At 37.4% G+C, this 18,803-nt stretch overlaps 1 protein-coding gene and 2 long non-coding RNA genes across 39 annotated transcripts in view; 2 read left to right on the top strand and 1 right to left on the bottom strand.

The window, feature by feature from the left end:
- The window catches only part of LOC102165048 (uncharacterized), a 1,242,341-nt gene that overhangs the window by 1,047,614 nt on the left and 175,924 nt on the right, over window positions 1–18,803 (bottom strand). The window lies entirely within an intron of this gene.
- Window positions 1–18,803, top strand: part of JMJD1C (jumonji domain containing 1C) — a 325,118-nt gene that overhangs the window by 249,289 nt on the left and 57,026 nt on the right. The gene's annotated exons all lie outside the window — the stretch shown is intronic.
- On the top strand, window positions 4,997–10,411 carry LOC146396845 (uncharacterized). The gene is made up of 2 exons (XR_014827984.1): window positions 4,997–6,492; window positions 6,636–10,411. It is a non-coding gene; the product is annotated as an uncharacterized LOC146396845 (long non-coding RNA).

Here is an 18,803-nt window from a genome sequence, read left to right as displayed (position 1 = left end):
GTGGGTTAAAGGATCCGGTGTTGTCACCACTGCGGGATAGGTTGCAACTGTGGCTTAGATCTGATCCCTAGCCTGAAATCCATATGCCATGGGGCAGCCAAAAAAAATTGGGAGTGGGGTGAGGAGAAAGTAAAGCTTGAATGGGAGTCATTTGAATAGAGATGGAAGTAAAAGATAGGAAGAGTAAGCAGACTTTTGGCAGAAAGGACAAACAGTGTGATTAATGATGAGGTAGATCTAGGGGACAGCAGAATATCAGTCTAGCTAAAGAAGAGAGTTTGATTTTGAATAGTAGACATTGTACCAGAGAAAGAAATATTATTGGGTCAGATAAAAGAGGAACAGGATTGGTACATACATTTACTAAGTGGCTTTTATCTTGTAGGCCCTGTGAGTCATTGGAACTCTGAAGCACGAGAATATCAAAAACAAAATTTTCTGCATTAACAGTGACATCTGGTTATTGTAATATAGCAGAAGCAGATGATTGATTGGATCTTCACTAGTGTCTTGAAGAATCAGTCTAGCTATAAATTTTGTGTTGTTTTTTGTTTGTTTGTTTGTTTTTTGTCTTTTTGCCTTTTCTAGGGCCACTCCCACAGCATATGGAGATTGCCAGGCTAGGGGTCTAATTGGAGCGATAGCCGCCGGCCTACGCCAGAGCCACAGCAACATGAGATCAGAGCCCGAGCCACGTCTGCAATCTACACCACAGCTCATGGCAATGCCAGATCCTTAACCCACTGAGCAAGGCCAGGGATCGAACCCGAAACCTCATGGTTCCTAGTCAGATTCATTAACCACTGAGCCATGATGGGAACTCCCTAGCTATAAATTTTGAAGCCAGTTCATACAGTTATAGTTTCAAATCCTAGCATTGCCATTTCTTAGCTACGTGACATTGCAGTGGTCTAAAACATTTTAAATAAATGGTTTCCTCTCTTTAAGATAAATATAATATATACCTCAGAATTGTTAGAAATATTAAGTGAATGATACATTTAAGTGCTTAGTACTATATGAAAGCTGCTCAGTAGAGTTGCTGTTTGGACATACTCTAATTTTCCTGTTTGTAGATGGTGTCTCAAACTTTTCTGGTAAATACTTGAAACTTTCTCTTCCTACCATATGCAATCATTGGACATTTCTCTGCCATCCTCTGTACCTCTTTTTTTTTGTTGTTTGCCTGTTTGTTTGTTTTGTTTTTGCTTTTTAGGGCTGCACCCATGACATATAGAGGTTCCCAGGATAGGGATCTAATCAGAGCTACAGCTGCTGGCCTACAGCAGAGCCACAGCAACGCCAGATCCGAGCTGTGTCTGCGACCTACACCACAGCTCACGGCAATGCCAGATCCTTAACCCACTGAGTGAGGCCAGGGATCGAACCCACAACCTCTTGGTTCGTAGTCAGACTTGTTTCCGCTGCACCTCAACAGGAATTCCATATGCGCCTTTTTTTTAACAATCCATCTTGTTTTCTCTGAAACACTCAACATTCTTTTCTGCAGTGGTGCTAGAGAAACTTTTTCAGTATCAGTATAATTCATAGTCAGTGTGTCTTTATGGTGGCGTTTGTAGAATATGTCTTTTTGAGTAGTATTTCTTCTTCCCTCTTCTATTTTTTAAGAAGTATATTTAGATAAGATTACATTTGTTTTCTTAAACTACTACTTTAAGAAAATGGTATTAGAAAAGATGCAGAACCCTACTGTGGTATTACTCTTCACAGCATATCCATTTTTCCACAGGGAAAGTCATAAGCTCTGCTTGCTGTTGATAGTTATTTCATCTCAAAAAGTATAAGTGATATTCAGCAAGTTATAGAATTGTTTTTCTTTCTTTGGCTCTGGAGAGGACATGATAATGTAGTACTGAAGTTTGGAAGTCTTCTAAGCATTGAAAAAAAAGAGTTGGACTACATGACTTTTGAAGTTTCTAACATTTAGAGCCGTAATTCTGTGAACTTGCTCAAGGTGGAAGAGCAACCATTTCTGACCAACATTAACCTAATCAAGTCAATCCCTGTCTAATGATTTTTAGTCTCAGAGATAAGAGACATTCAACTGAAATCCATCTCAAAAGAGAAGTATTGAGCCAGACAGTGCCAGAGGCAAATTGAAATTATGCAAAATTAGAATAACAGGATTGTTTGGGTTAGTAGTACTCACTGAAACCTTTATATTCTGTATTTTTCTGTATCTATTCCTGAATTATATTTTGACAGAATTTGAGCACATTCTCAATTAGTCCCTGAGTTTTATATGCATTTTCCTTTTCCATTTCACTTTGCCTTCACATTAGCATTTGACTGAAATTTAGAGGTGCTTTATTGCCATAATGTCAGTAAAAATGAGAACTGTGAAATTATAGGATATACACTGTGCCAAGAGTATAAAAAACACAAGATCATAGCCATAGCTGTGAACTGATTGCTGGTGGATTATTGGCTTGGTAGGATCAGCATCTGTGGGCAGGCATTGGCCTGGGGGTGGTCTAGGAGAGGAGGCCAAAGCAGGAAGCTGCTATTGTGTAGTGCTTGGCTTTATTCCATTTCTAGTCAGAAGTGACAGCTTGCAGTAGTGGAGCCAAGTTGAAGCCTAGAAAGTAGGATGGACCATAAGAAAAAGGGAACCAGAAGCTAAAACAGAATCATTATACTTCCTTATTTAAGTAGGCTTTTTAAAATTTTCAGATTGGTACATCATGTTTTAATATTCAGTAATTTTGCTCTGCATTCTGTTTACATACTCCTTTTTTCTCTCGTTTGATTTTATATTACCACAATTTCAAAAATAGTTATGAATTGTGCTTATTAAGATACCACACATCAGGTATGCTCTATGTATTATGTGCTGCTATTAAAAAGGGAGTATTTCATTTGTAAAAACTGGTTGCAAAACTTGATGTGATGAAAATGTATTCATGAAGTCCAGGAACATGTTATTTTGCCTGAAATTTGGCCCAAGTGTGAGCTGTTCTGCAATATTCAGATTAAAAACATTTATAAGTCACGGTCTGCAGTAGTTCTCTCCTGGTCCCAAATCTGCTATGATCATATGCTGAAAAATCTGCCAGTCTCTTTTTAATTTTTTGTGGCTGCTGTTATGAATTTAAAGTATGTGAAATTATGCTTGTAGAATCAGATTCCAAGGATTCTAAGCCACCACTTAGCTACTTACCATTGAGAAAGATTTTTCTGGTTTCTTTCTGCCAATCAAAATAAGTTGGTACTATTTATTTATTCCTTTTGTCCAACTGCGAATTCTTACTAAAGCACAGACATGTTATCTAAAATCTCTAAATTGAAATTTTCTTTGTGTGTTAACATTTTGTACTTATAAGGTTCATCATTTTCCAGAATGTTTCCATTTGTATTATTTTAGTTCTTATGTTTACCTTCTGAGGAAAATAGATTACATTATCTTTATTTTGTGTAATGCTCTAAGGGTATATATATATTTTTATTCTACACAAGTCTTTGAGAGGCTACAATGAATAGGTAGCAGAAATGGAAACTCACTTAAACTAGATTTAATTTTTTAAAAAGAGGTGGGGATATAAAGATACAGCAGGGATATAAAGATACATTTGTTCCAGAAAAGTACAGCTGAACCTTATTTAAAATGGAATTAGGAACTAGAAAGTCAGTAACTCAAGTCACTTATTCCTTCTTCCACCCTTCCTCAGTCACTTTTCTGCAGGCAGGTTTCTTCTGCTTACTCATAGTTTTGCTTCTCATAATACTAGTTTCCATGTGACTTTTGTATGTCAGTGTCAATTTGCCCACCCACTCCCTCTCCTTTAGAGGACCTTTTAAATCTAATATTTGTGTTTCTTGGTAAAATTAGAGGTAGGAGTGTAGGAGAATGAAAAGCTGAAAGAAAAAGAAGGAAAAAATGTGAGGAAGGGAGAGAATATGTAATGGCAATTTTTATGGGCAAAGAAAGTGAGATTTAGGTAAGTTGTAATGTTGCACCTAAGTTCACCCAGATAGTAGGTAGCCTAAATAGAACTTGAGCCAAAAACCTGATTAATAATCATCTAGATTCCAAAATGTTACTTATGTTATACTACCCTGCTTTTGTGAGCCATCAAATGGGAAGTATCTCTTAATTTGCACTTTATTCTTTTCTTCGGCACATTGTTCTTTTTCTAGAGTTGACATTTTTCCTAATGTAATATTAAATTTTTCACTAGTTTTATTGCATGCACAATCTCCCCAGACTTTTCAAGTTATTAGCATCAGAGCTGAACCCCAAATTTGTGCATGATTTTCAGACTCATTTTTTCCCTAGGCAAAGAATCCAAACAGCTCTCCCGATTTTCTTAGCTGCCTTGTTTTCTAGTTTTTTGCTCAAATATTTGTTCAGAGTTAAAATTGAAAAACAGTATTTTAAAACAAAGTCCTTTTTAGGCATTTGTTAAAATAATTGTCTCTAAAATCCAGCTCTTCTGGGCTTTAAGACTAAAGGCAAAACAGCACTAGACTTTAGTCAATAAATAATGATTGGAAACTGTTTTATTGAAATGTTTGGGGGTCTGCTCTGTTGTGTTCAGGTATATAAATACACAGCCTGCATAGATCTTTAAACTCTAGTGATGGAAACATATGGAAAAATGTAAATGTAAATTTAGGCAAAATATAGAAAGCAGCAGACACCAGGAAGATACAAGGAATCTACCCTGGCTGTGAGAGAAGTAGAAGGTGATCCTGTTCTTAAAATCGGTGACCCCGTAAGTTGTCTCAGGATAATATAGATTAGCAAAGCCACTACATGCATGATATGTAGTGAGTAAGCAGAATGTGTGTTGGATGGTCCACTTGGCATAAATTCTAACAGTACCTTTCCTGTGCAGGTGGATGGTGACCAGAAGGAGCCTTTTTAACCATTTTTTAGTTGGGTCAATGACCTGATTGACTTCAACTTCATTATCCTTTTGGAGTAGAGGAATAATGGTTTGGTTTTGTTTTTTTTTAATAGGGCTGCACCCCTGGCATATGGATGTTCCCAGGCTAGGAGTCAAATTGGAGCTACAGCTGCCACCCTACACCACAGCCACAGCAACTGCAACTTGGAATCTGAGCCTCGTCTGCGACCTACACCACAGCTCACGGCAATGCCAAATTCTTAACCCACTGAGCAAGGCCAGGGGTCGAACCCGCATCCTCATGGATGCTAGTCGTGTTCACTTCTGCTGCCCCACAGCTGAAACTCCCTGGGCATTTTTTAAAAAGATGGAGACCATAAAATTTATCATTTTAACCATTTTAGCATACAGTTCAGTTGCATTAAGTACATTCACAGTGTTGTACTATTGTCACCACTATCCATTTTCCAGAACTTTTTTCCCCTCTGTTTTGGCCTCCCTGCAGCACGTGGCGTTCCCAGGCTAGAGATCAGATTCCAGCTACAGTTGTAACCTATGCCACAGTTGCAGCAACTCTGGATCCTTTAATTTACTGTGCCAAGCTGGGGATCAAACCTGTGTCCTGGCACTGCAGAGGTGCCACTGATCCCATTGTGCCACAGTTGGGACTCCCACTTTCAGAATTTTTTTCATTATCCCAAACAGAAACGCTGCATTCATTAAATAATAACTCCCATTTCCCAGTACCCTACTCTTTCAAGCCTCTGATATCCTCTCTTCTACTTTCTTGGTCTATACTTTCTTTGCCTATTCTAGATGCCTCATACAAATGGAATCATAAAAATATTGTGTGTGTGTGTGTGTGTGTGAGAGAGAGAGAGAGACTGGCTTAAACCACTTAATATTATGCCTTAAAGATTCACCCATGTAGCATGTGTCTGTCTTTCTTTTTTATGGCTATTTTTCCATTGTACCTATATGCCACATTTTGTTTATCCATTCATGTGTTAATTGTCCCACCTCTTTGGAATGTGACTAATGTTGCCGTGAACATCGGTATACAAATATTTGAGTCACACCTTTTTTTTTTTTTTTTTTTTTTGGTCTTTTGGTTTTTTTAGGGCCACACCTGCAGCATATGTAGGTCTAATTGGAGCCTTAACCCACTGAGCGAGGCCAAGGATCAAACCCCCAACCTTATGGTTCCTAGTTGGATTTGTTTCTGCTGCACCACAACAGGAACTCCTTATGAGTATATACCTAAGAATGGAATATGCTAAACCATATGGAAATTCATGTTTTACTTTTTGAGAAACAGCCAAACTGTTTTCAGCAGCCTCTGCACCATTTTACATTCCCACCAACAGAGTTCCAATTTCTCTAAATCTGTGAGGACACTTGTTATTTTTCATTTTCTTAATATTAATTGTTCATTGCCTGTGCTTTTAGTATCATATTCAAGTATCGTTACCAATTCCAACATCATGAAAAATGTCCCCTAACAGTTTTATAATTTCAGTTCTTGCACTTAAGTCTTTGACCTATTTTTAAATAAATTTTTATGTAGTATGAAGTAAAAATCCAACTTAATTATTTTGTATGTGGATATCCAAGTTTCCCAGCTCCATTTGTCCTTTCCCCATTAAATGGTCTGTCAAATCAGTTGACCGCTTATTCTGAAATTTATTTCTGGAATCTTTTTTTTTTTTTTTTTTTTTTTTGCTATTTCTTTGGGCCGCTCCCACGGCATATGGAGGTTCCCAGGCTAGGGGTCCAATCGGAGCTGTAGCCACCGGCCTACGCCAGAGCCACAGCAACGCGGGATCCGAGCCACGTCTGCAACCTACACCACAGCTCACGGCAATGCCGGATCGTTAACCCACTGAGGAAGGGCAGGGATCGAACCCGCGACCTCATGGTTCCTAGTCGGATTCGTTAACCACTGCGCCACGACGGGAACTCCTATTTCTGGAATCTTTATTCCTTTAGTATATAGATGTCTGTTCTGATTACTTGAAGTATCTTTTTTTTTCCACTTTTCTACAACTGCATTATTTGTCCACATAATTTTTTTTGGGGGGGGTATCTTTTTGCCTTTTCCAGGGCCACTTCCCATGGCATATGGAGATTCCCAGGCTAGGGGTCTAATCAGAGCTCTAGCCACTGGCCTATGCCAGAGCCACAGCAACGCAGGATCCAAGCCACGTCTGCAACCTATACCACAGCTCACAGCAACACCAGGCCCTTAACCCACTGAGCAAGGCCAGGGATTGAACCTGCAACCTCTTGTTTCCTAGTCGGATTCGTTAACCACTGCACCACAACGGGAACTCCTGTTCACATAATTGTTAATCCTAAAGATAAATCATTTTAAAGGATACTCTTCTGCTTAACTGTTGACATTTTCTGAAGCACCTGATCAATGTTTGGAATATAACTCCTGTCATTAAATTATTAGGCATAGACCTGCCTTTTAGAGAAGCTGTGTTTTTAAGATTCGCGGAAGAAAGATCCAGTGGTTGCTGAATTGTAACATATAGTCATTCATTTATTACTGTGCCAGTTACTTTGCTAAATACTGGGGATTTAAAGACAGATAAAATACCTGGTTATCTTTCAAGCCAGAGGGATATACTTAAATATACTTCTGGCAACATGCTGAAAGTTCCAAAGAAGTATGTTTATAGTGTTCTGTACCATGGAATCAACTGAGGCAGTAATACCAGCTATTTGCCTGGGGTTTTTTGTTTGTTTGTTTGTTTGTCTTTGTTTTGTTTTACTTTTTTCCTGAAGGCAAGGGTTTATAAGATGAGAAAGAGATCAGGAAAACTAATAGTGTTTTGCCATGGGGTACCATGTTAGGATTCTCCAGAGAAAGAAAACCACAGGGGGATGTGTGTGTGTGCAAGTATGCATATAGAGGGAAAGGCGATGGGGGGAGGAGTTTTAAGGAACTGACTCATGTACTTGTTAGGGCTGGGAACTCTGAAATCCATGGGACACTTCAGCAGCCTGGAAATTCTGGCAGGAGTTGATGCTGGGTTCTAAAGGCAGTCTGAATCCATTTACCTGTCGATGAAGATTTACGTTGTTTCCATGTCTTGGCTATTGTGAATAGTGCTGCAGTGAACACGTACCTTTTTGAATGAATGTTTTGTCTGGATGTATGCCCAGGAGTGGGATTGCCTGATTATATGGTAGTTCTATATTTAGTTTTCTGAGGTACCTCCATACTGTTTTCCATAGTGGTTGTACCAATTTACATTCCCACCAACAGTGAAATAGGGTACCATTTTTTTCTACACCCTCTCCAGCATTTGTTATTTGTTGATTTGTTAATGATGACCATTTTGACTGGTGTGAAGTGGTACCTCATTATAGTTTTGATTTGCTTTCCTCTGATAATTAGTGATGTGGAGCATTTTTTCATGTGCCTGTTGGCCATCCATATGTCTTCTCCAGAGAAATGTCTATTTAGGTCTTCTGCCCATTTTTCATTTGGGTTGTTTGTACAATGGAATACTACTCAGCTATTAAAAAGGACAAAATAATGCCATTTGCAGCAACATGTATGTAACTAGAGATTTTCATACTAAGTGAAATAAGAAAGAGAAAGACAAATACCATATGATATCACTATATGTGAAATCTAAAATATGACACAGATGATCCTATCTACAAAACAGAAACAGATCACAGAGAGACCTGGAGAACAGACTTGTGGTTAGAGTTGGGGAGAGGGAGTGGTATGGGCAAGGAGTTTGGGGTTTGGTGGATGCAAACTTAAAATTGGAATGGATGGGCCATGGGGTCCTACGTACAGCACAGGGAGCTGTGTATGATTCGATCACTTTGCTGTACAGTAGAGATTGAAGAAACATTGTAAATCAACTATATTTAATTAAAAATAAATAAATAAAGGCAGTCTGAAGGCAGAATTCTTTCCTCTCTGGAGAACCTCATTCTTTTTTAACTCCTTCAACTGATAGTATAAGGCTCATGCACATTATGGAGAGTAATCTGCTTTACTCAAAATATGAGTGAAATGTTAATCATATCTGAAAAAATACCTTTACAGCAACATCTTTTTTCATTTTTTAAATTTTGATTGAAGTATAGTTGATTAACAATGTTGTGATCATTTCTTCTGTAACAGCATCTTAACTAATGTTTGACCAAACAACTTGGCACCATAGTCTGCCTAAACTGATACATAAAATTAATAGTCACAGGTACTGCTGATATTTGGTTCTTTATTTTTTGGTAAACTGTATGATGATACATGTCTTTGACTTTCTAACTGTTAAATGCCTTAGCACCTCTTCCCAATTATGTAAATGGAGAAAAGATTCCCAAACATTTCCAATGCTCCCCCCCCCTTATTTAAAGATTTTGGATTGTAAATTAAGACAACTAACTAGAAAAGTGGAAGCCTTCAAATTAGGCTTGTCAAGTCAGTTTAGAAGTGGTTAGCTGACAGTGGTCTGCCAGATGCTCTTAGCACCCTAAATGTGAGAAAGTACCATTTCTTTCTTAGTGTTACATAGCTCTGCCTCCTCTTGAGTCTAGATACTGTGATGTTTTCTCATGGCTATTCATAATCCCCTACCAATTCAGTCTAATTCCAGATTAAATTCTTATGTCACCCACACATTCTCTGAGATCTTTCTTCCTAGTTATTTGATACTTAAATAGGGATACCTGTTTATCTCAAATCTTTAAGTATGGGATGTATATGTGTGTATGGATGAGCAGTAGGTCCTATTGTATGGCATAAAGAAGTATGTCCAGTCTTTTGGGATAAACATGGTAGAAGATAATATAATAAAGGGAGTGTATATTTGTGTGTGACTGGGTCACTTTGCTGTACAGCAGAAATTGGCATAGCATTGTAAGTCAACTATACTTTAGTTTAAAAATAAATAAAAGATACCTAGTCATACAGACCAACTTGAACTCAGATCCCAACCCTGAAGAATTAGGCAAGACATATAATCACTTAATTTTTTTATTTTTCATCTTTAAAACTAGTAATGTACTACCTGTTTTATGATAGTATTGCCGTATTCTATAAGACGATACATTGGAAAAATCTTTTTACTCTATAAACTTTTCGTGATAAGGTGAGTAAATATGATAGGACTTCAGAAAATAAATAGGCCTGGTTGATTAAATGTCGGTTCATGATACCTGTACGTTCAAGAAGCCTATTCAAGGGGATTGTTTTTTAATCCTAAAGCACAAAATAGATATCATTCACAGACTTTACCACCTCACCAGTGATCACATAATTGGTGAATTTCCTGCACTCTCCTAGTTTTCATTTTTTTTTTTCAGCCGAAGTTTCTCTCCTGTAACATACTATTTCAACCACTTCTTAACCACCTTAAGTGCCTTATGCCTTTGTCATTATGTCACATCTACCTTTTAATTTCTTATCTGGAAACAGTACTATATATTTTCTCCACTTTACACCATGAAAATGTGCTGCACATTATTGGTAGCCACTCATTACATGTGGCTATTTAAGCAAAAATAAATTTAAAAATTTCATTCCTCAGTCATACTAACCACATTTCAATTTCTGAAATAACCATATAGGGGACAGTGGAGATATATAACATTTCCATCAGTGAAGAAAATTATTTTAGAAAGCTTGGCCCTAAATGTTTAACATGGCAGGAAAAAACAATACCCATGTATTTCAGTGTCATTTTATTACCTCCAACCTCAGCTGAGCTTATTATATCAGTTGGCATCCTTTTCTGCACTCCATGTGAGCTTTCATTTCCAAAAGCAGTTATTCTAAATTATTACTACTCTACTCAGCTTCTTCCTTTTTCACTTAGTAGATGACCTTTTTCCTGTATAGCACAGAGGAAATTGAGGTTACAAGCAGGAACCCCCTTAACTTCCTGTCCATATACCTATTTATGTACTTTTCCTTACCTCTGTTTCCCTTGTCTCAGAGTGTGTCCCTTTTTTCTATGACTAGTCCAATTTTATAGATATTTATTAGGCACCTGCTATGTCCCAGGTACATTTCTAAGTAAAATACAGCTATGAACAAGAGAGAAACAAATAGTATTCTCTGCCTTCATGGAGCTTTACCTTCTAGTAATAAGAGATAGAACTGGAACAGAATAACTATTTTAATAATTAGAAGACATAAGTGCTATGAAGAAATGTAAAACCTGGTAGAAAGTGTTAGCTAAAACAGAATAAAATAGAGTTCCTAAAATGGAAGCATTCAAAGAATATCAAGGAGACAACTATATAGAGGTAAGTAGAAGATGAAATAAGAAAGATAATGAAGATAGATTTAAGTAGGGCTTTGTAGGCTATTGTAAGGACTATTTTTGATTTTGTTTAAGATTGGAGTGGAAGCCTTTGAACAGAAGAATGATGTGATAAATTTGTTTTATCCCACATAATATAAAACACAGAGTAGTAAAGTGGACTCTCATGTACCTATCATCGAGTATTGTTTATCTTACAGCTCCTCATGTATTATTATTTTTTGTCACACTCGCAGTATATGGAAGTTTCCAGACCAGGATCACATCTGAGCTGCAGCCTATGTCACTGCTGTGGCCACAGTGAATCCTTTTACCCACTGTGCTGGGCCAGGGATCAAACCCACGCTGCTACAGAGACAAGGTGGATCCTTAACCTGCTGTGCCACAACAGGAGCTCCTGTCATGTATTATTTTAAAACAAACAAACAAAAAAAAAATAGAGGGAGTTCCCATCTTCTAACTTTGCTGTGGCTGTGGCCTAGGCTGATAGCTACAACTCTGATTGGACCCCTAGCCTGGAAACCTCCGTATGCCATGGGTGCAGCCCTAAAAAAACAAAAGCCAGGAAAAAAAAAAAAAACCTAACAGAAAAGGAAAAAAGTAGTTTCCTTATGGCGCAGCAGGTTAATGATCCAGTGCTGCCGTAACTGTGGCACAGATAACAACTACAACATGGGTTCAGTCCCTGGCCCAGGAACTTCCGCATGCTGCAGTGCAGCCAAAAATAAGTGAATAAATAAAAATAAATTAAATAAAACAAATACCGCATATCAGTATTTCATCACCAAGTGTTTCTTTTTCTGGTATGTGTGTATAATTCATACCTAAATTTAAAAGTGTCTTTCTATGGAGTCATATCTAATTATTCATAGCAGCTATTTTCTGAAAAGTTAGAAGTTCTCTCATGGGATTGTGGATTCTATCCCTGGCCTCGCTCAGTGGGTTCAGGATCCGGCATTGCCCTAAGTTGTGGTGTGGTTCGCAGAAACGGCTCAGATCCTGCGTTGCTGTGGCTGTGGCATATGCTGGCAGCTGTAGCCCTGATTAGACCCCTAGCCTGGGAACCTCCATGTGCCACGGGTTTGGCCCCCAAAAAGCAAAACAAAGAAACAAAAAAACAAAAGTTAGAAGCTCTCCGCAACATCAGGGATGGTAGAATTAGAATGTCATACGTTTACTAATTTACTTTGTTGTGCATTACGCAACTACCAGACTTAAAAACAAAAACACTAACGTTACCATCAACAATATAATTACTGAAAACAGTTAGTCTAAATTTTTTTTGTTGCAGTTCTTTTTATCTTTAAGCTATATCACACTAGGATATAATCATTCACTTTTTTGTGTGTTACAGTTTTAAAATTGTTCCTCTGTATCTTGTGGTTTGTTTGTTTGTTTGTTTGTTTGGCTGTGCCATAGCATGTGGAAGTTCCCAGGCCAGGGATCAAACCTAAGCCACAGGAGTAACCAGATCCACAGAAGTGACACCAGATCCTTACCTGCTGGGCCACCAGGGAACTCCTGTGCCTTGTGTCTTAAAGACAAATCCCTAGCCTTGTGCTCTGAAATCCATCCTCACAGATACCGTTGTGTTCCATTTGCTATATTTTAAACCTATTCTTTTCTGTTGTTTTTATTGTCTTTCATTATATAAATAAGCTCAATTGTCTGCATTCTAATACAAAATATAAAGGTTCTCTGATCATACCCATGCCAGTTACTGCCTTATCTTGTGCCTTAGCTTCATGGCTGGACTTGTAGTCTATCTTTTTACATCTGTATTTTCTAATCTCCCAACAACATCTACAATTATTGCAGCCTGACTTGTTCCACTTCCACAAAACTAATGTTGTTAAAAGCACTAATAACCTCCTCAGTACCCAATAGATTATTCTAATCCCCATTCCTATCCTACTAGACCTTTGCATTTAACACTGTAGATCAATGTTTTGGAAATTCTTTTATTCTTACTCCTTCTATGACACCTCTTTTCAAGTTTCCCTACTCTTAATCAGTCCTCCTGGTTGTTAATATCTTTCTGAGTTTTAATATTGGCTGGTTTTCCACAGTCATCTTTTTTGATGTCTTTTCTCTACTCATCCTAAGCAGTGTCATATTTTCATTGCTTCTACTATCATTTCAAAACCCTATCTTCTGGATGTGTTAACTCTAGTTCAGACTTCCCTGCTGCAATTCAGTCATTTAACATCTGTTTATTTATCCTCTTCTATGTGCCAGGCATTTTTCAGACAAAAATTCCTGTCACCTTGGACAGGCACGGTAGATAATAAATACAATAACAAATAAGTGGTACAGTATGGTAGTTTACTGCTAAGACAAAAGGAAAAGGTAAGCAAAATAAGAGCAATTAGCAATGGAGAAGGAAGAGGCAGTTTAGAGTATTATAGAGGGTGGTCCAGTGGATGTCCCTGAGAAGGTGATCTCCTGCTGTGTTGAGTTTCAGCACTCAAAGCTTGTTTTTCATCCTAATCATTCTGTATCCCAGCTAATGACATAACCATATCTACTTCATTTTGTCACACAAATCAATATCTGGAAATGTTTTAGGTTCCTCTCTTGCCCTTGCCTATTGGCTTCCAAAAATTGCTGATTCTGTTTTCTTAACATTGCCTGTATCCATCCCATCTTCCTCATTTCTATTGTAAGGCTTCTGTCCTCACCTGGCTAGACTATTACAGAGCTCTCCAAGTAGGGTCCTTCAGGCTTCCTGCTCACCGACTCCCATGTCCTCATTTAATCCATTCCATTGTACTTCATGTTCTCCATATAGGCCATACTGTTACATCTGTATGTGTCTGCACATGCCTTTTACTGTCTTAAAAGCCCTTCTTTATTCTGTATAGCCTGGTAGAAAGTACCCTTGCATTTTTAAAGTTTCAACTCAAGAATCTAGGTATACATGCTTTTCTCACGTCCCAACTCAAATATTTATTTTTGTGTAATACCTTTCCTGATACACCTAACTAGATTATCTTTTCCCCACCATCTTTGTCTCACCTCTGAATCACATGTAAAAAACTCTGTTTAGTATATATTGCCGTGATTTTTGTATTGGTCTCTGTTCCTGTGGGCTATAGTGTCTTCAAGGGTAGAAACTCTTCCAGGTATTGCCAGTCTCCTAGCATAGTAATTTATACTTGGTATTCAAGTCTTGTTGTTGAAACTATTTCATATATAATTCCAACAAATTATCTAATCTGGTCTTCTCTACCATAGCGTATAAAAAGTCAAAACGAGATTTTTAAAGTGTGACAATGGAAGATTGGGAGCTTTGATAGCACAAGAGCTTATAAAAGAAACTGAATCATAGTTACAACTCATATTTTGTCTTTCTGGGATAGTTTGCTGTGGAGACAACATCTATTATCAATTGATTATTATGAAAGTATCAGTAGTGATAAGTGTATTGAAAAGTTTAAGTTGTGTTTAATTAATATGTTATTCAATATACAGGAACTCTAGAAATATTTTTAGAATTAGTAGGATTTTGTTAAATTTTCATTTTTGTTTGTTTGCATTTTTGTGGTTGTTTGTGGGGGTTTTTTGGCTGTACTAGTGGCATGTGGAAGTTCCTTGGCCAGGGGAACCCACACCACAGCAACAGCCTGAGCCATTGCAGTGACCACGCTAGATCCTTAACCTTTTGTGCTACAAGAGAACTCTATAAAGTTTCTTCTTTCTATGAGTTATCTTTTAAAACTCCCCATTTTTTGGAGACAGAAAACTATAAAAAGCATTTAACATGCCTCATTCATTTTATGGTTGCTTTCTTTTTTTCTGATAAGAGTTTTTCTAGGTAAGTTAAACTTTTAGGAATAGCAAAACAGTGATTGGGAATAATCGTGAAGTACATTATGCATATTATCTTTGTTAGCGGTGCTAGGTAATTAAGATGTTTAATTATGATGCTTTGGAGTTACAGTTTTAACTCCCCCCTTAACTTCTGAATAAGTTAACACATTTGTTAAATATAAGCATTTGCTCTACATAGCCCAAGTGAAAGAACAGGTAGACTTAACTGGGTGTTGGGGGGTGGTCATAGTATTAAAGACTAAGTCACCTGGCAACTCCAAGTCTCTCAAGTTACAGGACTTGTTGGTTATTTCAGTTTGGACTAGATTGTTTTAATTTCTGAGGAAAGAGGAATATGGTATAGTAATTTCCAGGTATGTAGGCTTCTCATTTCCATAGCAGGATATTGGAAATAGTGAAAATGAGCCCCAGAAAGTATATGGCATGGTATTAATTTTGGAATTATCCTTTGCTTTTATTTTATTTTATTTTGTTTTGTTTACTTATTTATTGCCATGCCTATGGCATGTGAATCTTCCCTGGGCCAAGGATCAAACCCAGGCCACAGCAACAACCCAAGCCACTCCAGTGACAGCACCAGATCTTTAACCCGCTGCACCATAGGAGAACACCTTCATTTTATACTTTAAAAATGAATGTTTGGAATTCCTATTGTGGCACATTGGTTAACGAATCTGACTAGGAACCATGAGGTTGTGGGTTCGATCCCTGACCTTGCTCCGTGGGTTGAGGATCCGGCATTGCCTTGAGCTGTGGTGTAGGTTGCAGACGCTGCTCGGATCCCTCATTGCTGTGGCTCTGGCGTAGGCCAGTGGCTACAGCTCCGATTAGACCCCTAGCCTGGGAATCTTCATGTGTCGCGGGAGCAGCCCTAGAAAAGGCAAAAAGACAAAAGACAAAAAAAAAAAAAAAGAATGTTCACTCTTTATGATTAGAATAGTCATGGGCACAATTGTCTGTATACTCTAGCTCAGTATTAGTTTGTACCTAAGAATTATTTTTAATAGAATACTTTTCAGAAAATATTAATGCAAACATAATTTTTTATTGTCTTAAGTTGAGCTCTCTCTCTCTCCCTCTTCACAAGGTAGGGTGAGACTGCAATAGGTAGAGTGCTAATCAAGGGCAAGGAAGTTGGGTTTTTTGTTTTATTTTCTTAAACTTCGGCTGTTCTGAAAGAATATTTTCAGTTGCTACTTTGGAAAACAGTTAACAGTTCCCAGGCCTTCCTGAGTTTGTTCAGTTGTAAGTTTGAGGAAACTGCAGTTAGTAAATTGTGGTTGGCAGATGCTGTAAGCAGGTGACTCAATAGGTTGAACTCATGATGACTCAACTATGTAAGAGCCATGCTGATAAATAGCTTGAAAGAAAAATTGCCTTCTAGACTTGAACTGCCATAAAAAGTTCAAAACAATTACTAAAAGGTACCACAAAGAATATTAACATGTGGCTTTAGAAGGAAAGACATTTTCCTTTAAGTGGCTTTAAATTTTTACCTAATTGTTTTTCTGATTTTTGCTTTGTGATAATTCTGAAAGGAGAAGACTCTTAGCAAATGTAGTTAAAAATGCAGAAATATTACAAGTCTGCATAAAGTATATTCAAAAGAATATTTTTTAAAGATCAGTTTTATTCAATTAGGAGATTAGCAGAGAAACAAATCGTAGTTGTTTTTAATTAATAAATGTAATCTAATTAACTTTTTATTTAACCCTGATAAAACTGAACTAAACAAATAAAAGTAGTTATTTTCTTCTAAATTGATGTAATAGGACATGTATATTATATCCCATTCCAAAATCCCATTTGGGTTTTGATAAATTAATTACATCTGGTGAGTTGTAGAGTGTGTTGATTATGATATCCATTCCAAATTTTGGGATACCATATTCCTGTAAAATGATTAGCAGACATCATTTTCTGTATTTAACAATAAAATAATATGGTTAATTGTGTTTCCTTTCACTTTCTGTGATCCTGTTACTAATATCATAAGGAAAATATTGAAGAACTCAGAGATTATTCAAAAATTTAATTCTGCCAGTGTATGGATTAGAAAAGCTTGTGTGGGAAGAGTTTTGAGATTATACAGACCCTTGCTGATTTGGGATAAATTACCTAGTCTTTGAATATGTTTTTTCATCTATAAAAGAGAGAATAATATCAAACTAAGAAAGGAGTTGTTAGGATTAGATGAGTTTAAGACTAGTGAAAAGTTAACCTCTTCTGTCATTTAAAATTTAATTTTTTTATTGTTTACACTGACAAGTAAATATCCTTATTAAATAGACATTTTTTAAGGCTGAAAATATTTTGTCCTGTTAGTCATATTTAGGATATATTTAAAGTATATTGAAACTGAAGGATACTGCTCATCTAGGATGATTGAAGAGTGGTAATGCCAACAATCCATAGTCTTTGAGGATTGGTTTTGCAGTGTTTTTAAGGAATAGGGTAAGCAGATGTGACTTTCATCATATTGGCTTCATTTTGGTTAAATTGGACTTTAGTTTCAAAGATGAAGTATTGAAGGTGCTTTTTTCAGGGGTGTCAGTGTAGAGGTAAGCTTTTAAGAGTGAAAGGACAGCTGGCCCATGATATGTAAAATAGGTAGTCTTTCTGTCAATAATTAAAAACTGATTAAGTTTGGTTTTACATTCACCATCAGTTTTCCTAAATTATTATATGAGTGAAATACATATTAAAATGGGCAGTTAATCATCTATAGTACAATACTGAAGTGCAACAGGGAATATAAGGTATGATCATGTAAAACACCTGGTACTTTCTAAATTATCTTTTTTAAAAAGTTAATTTCTGGGAGTTCCCATTGTAGCTCAACAGGTTATGAACCTTACTAGTATCCATGAGGATGCAGATTTGATCCCTGGCCTCAATCCGGTGGGTTAGGTATCCACCATTGCAATGAGCTGTGGTGTAGGTCACAGACTCAGCTTGGAGCTGACATTGCTATGGCTGTGGCACAGGCCAGCAGCTGCAGCTGACCCTCACCTAGGAGCTTCCAATTTACTAACTGCAGTTTCCTCAAACTTAAAACTGATCAAACTCAGGAAAGCCTTAGAACTTCCGTGATCTAAAAATCGAAAAATAAAAGTTATTTACATGCATGTCCATAAGTTTGTGCCTATATAATCAATTCCTGGCCTTGCTATGTGGGTTAAGGATCTGGCGTTGCTGTGAGCTCTGGTGTAGGTCACAGACACAGCTCAGATCTGGCATTACTGTGGCGTAGGCCAGCACCTGTAGCTGAGATTTGACCCTTAGCCTGGGAACCTCCATATGCTGTGGGTGTGTCCCTAAAAAGAAAAAAAAGAAGCAACATAGCAGTAGTATTATTTATTTATTTATTTTTGTCTTTTAGGGCTGCATCCATGACATATGGAAGTTTCCAGGTCAGAGGTTGAATCAGAGCTGTAGTTGCAGGTTTATGCCACAGCCAAAGCCTTGCAGGATCTGAGCTTTGTTTGTGACCTATCACAGCTTGAGGCAACATCAGATCCAGTGAGGCCTGGAATCTAACCTATGAGCACATGAATACTAGTTTGTTTGTTACCATTGATCCACAATACTGCATGTTGCAGTATTCTTAACTAGTAGAGAATATCAAGTAAAATTTTTGAGCACTGTTGATCATTTCTCTCAGTAGTACTTGGAGACAATTTTGTGACAGGATGTATTAGTGCATGTTCTTCCTCTTCACCCCAGTCAGTTTCTTTTTCAGAGTTCTCAGGGGCAGGCAGCCCTTGGAGGAACTAAAGAATCATTCTGTATTTGTCTC

Source organism: Sus scrofa, chromosome 14 (genome assembly GCF_054392235.1).
Source record: "Sus scrofa isolate SSC_HxYL_T2T_F1_AM1 chromosome 14, Sscrofa_HxYL_maternal_Yorkshire_Landrace_v2.0, whole genome shotgun sequence".
NCBI lineage: Eukaryota > Metazoa > Chordata > Mammalia > Artiodactyla > Suidae > Sus > Sus scrofa.
The sequence above is the reverse complement of the archived record's forward strand: the minus strand, read 5'-3'. Positions and strand labels throughout refer to the sequence as shown.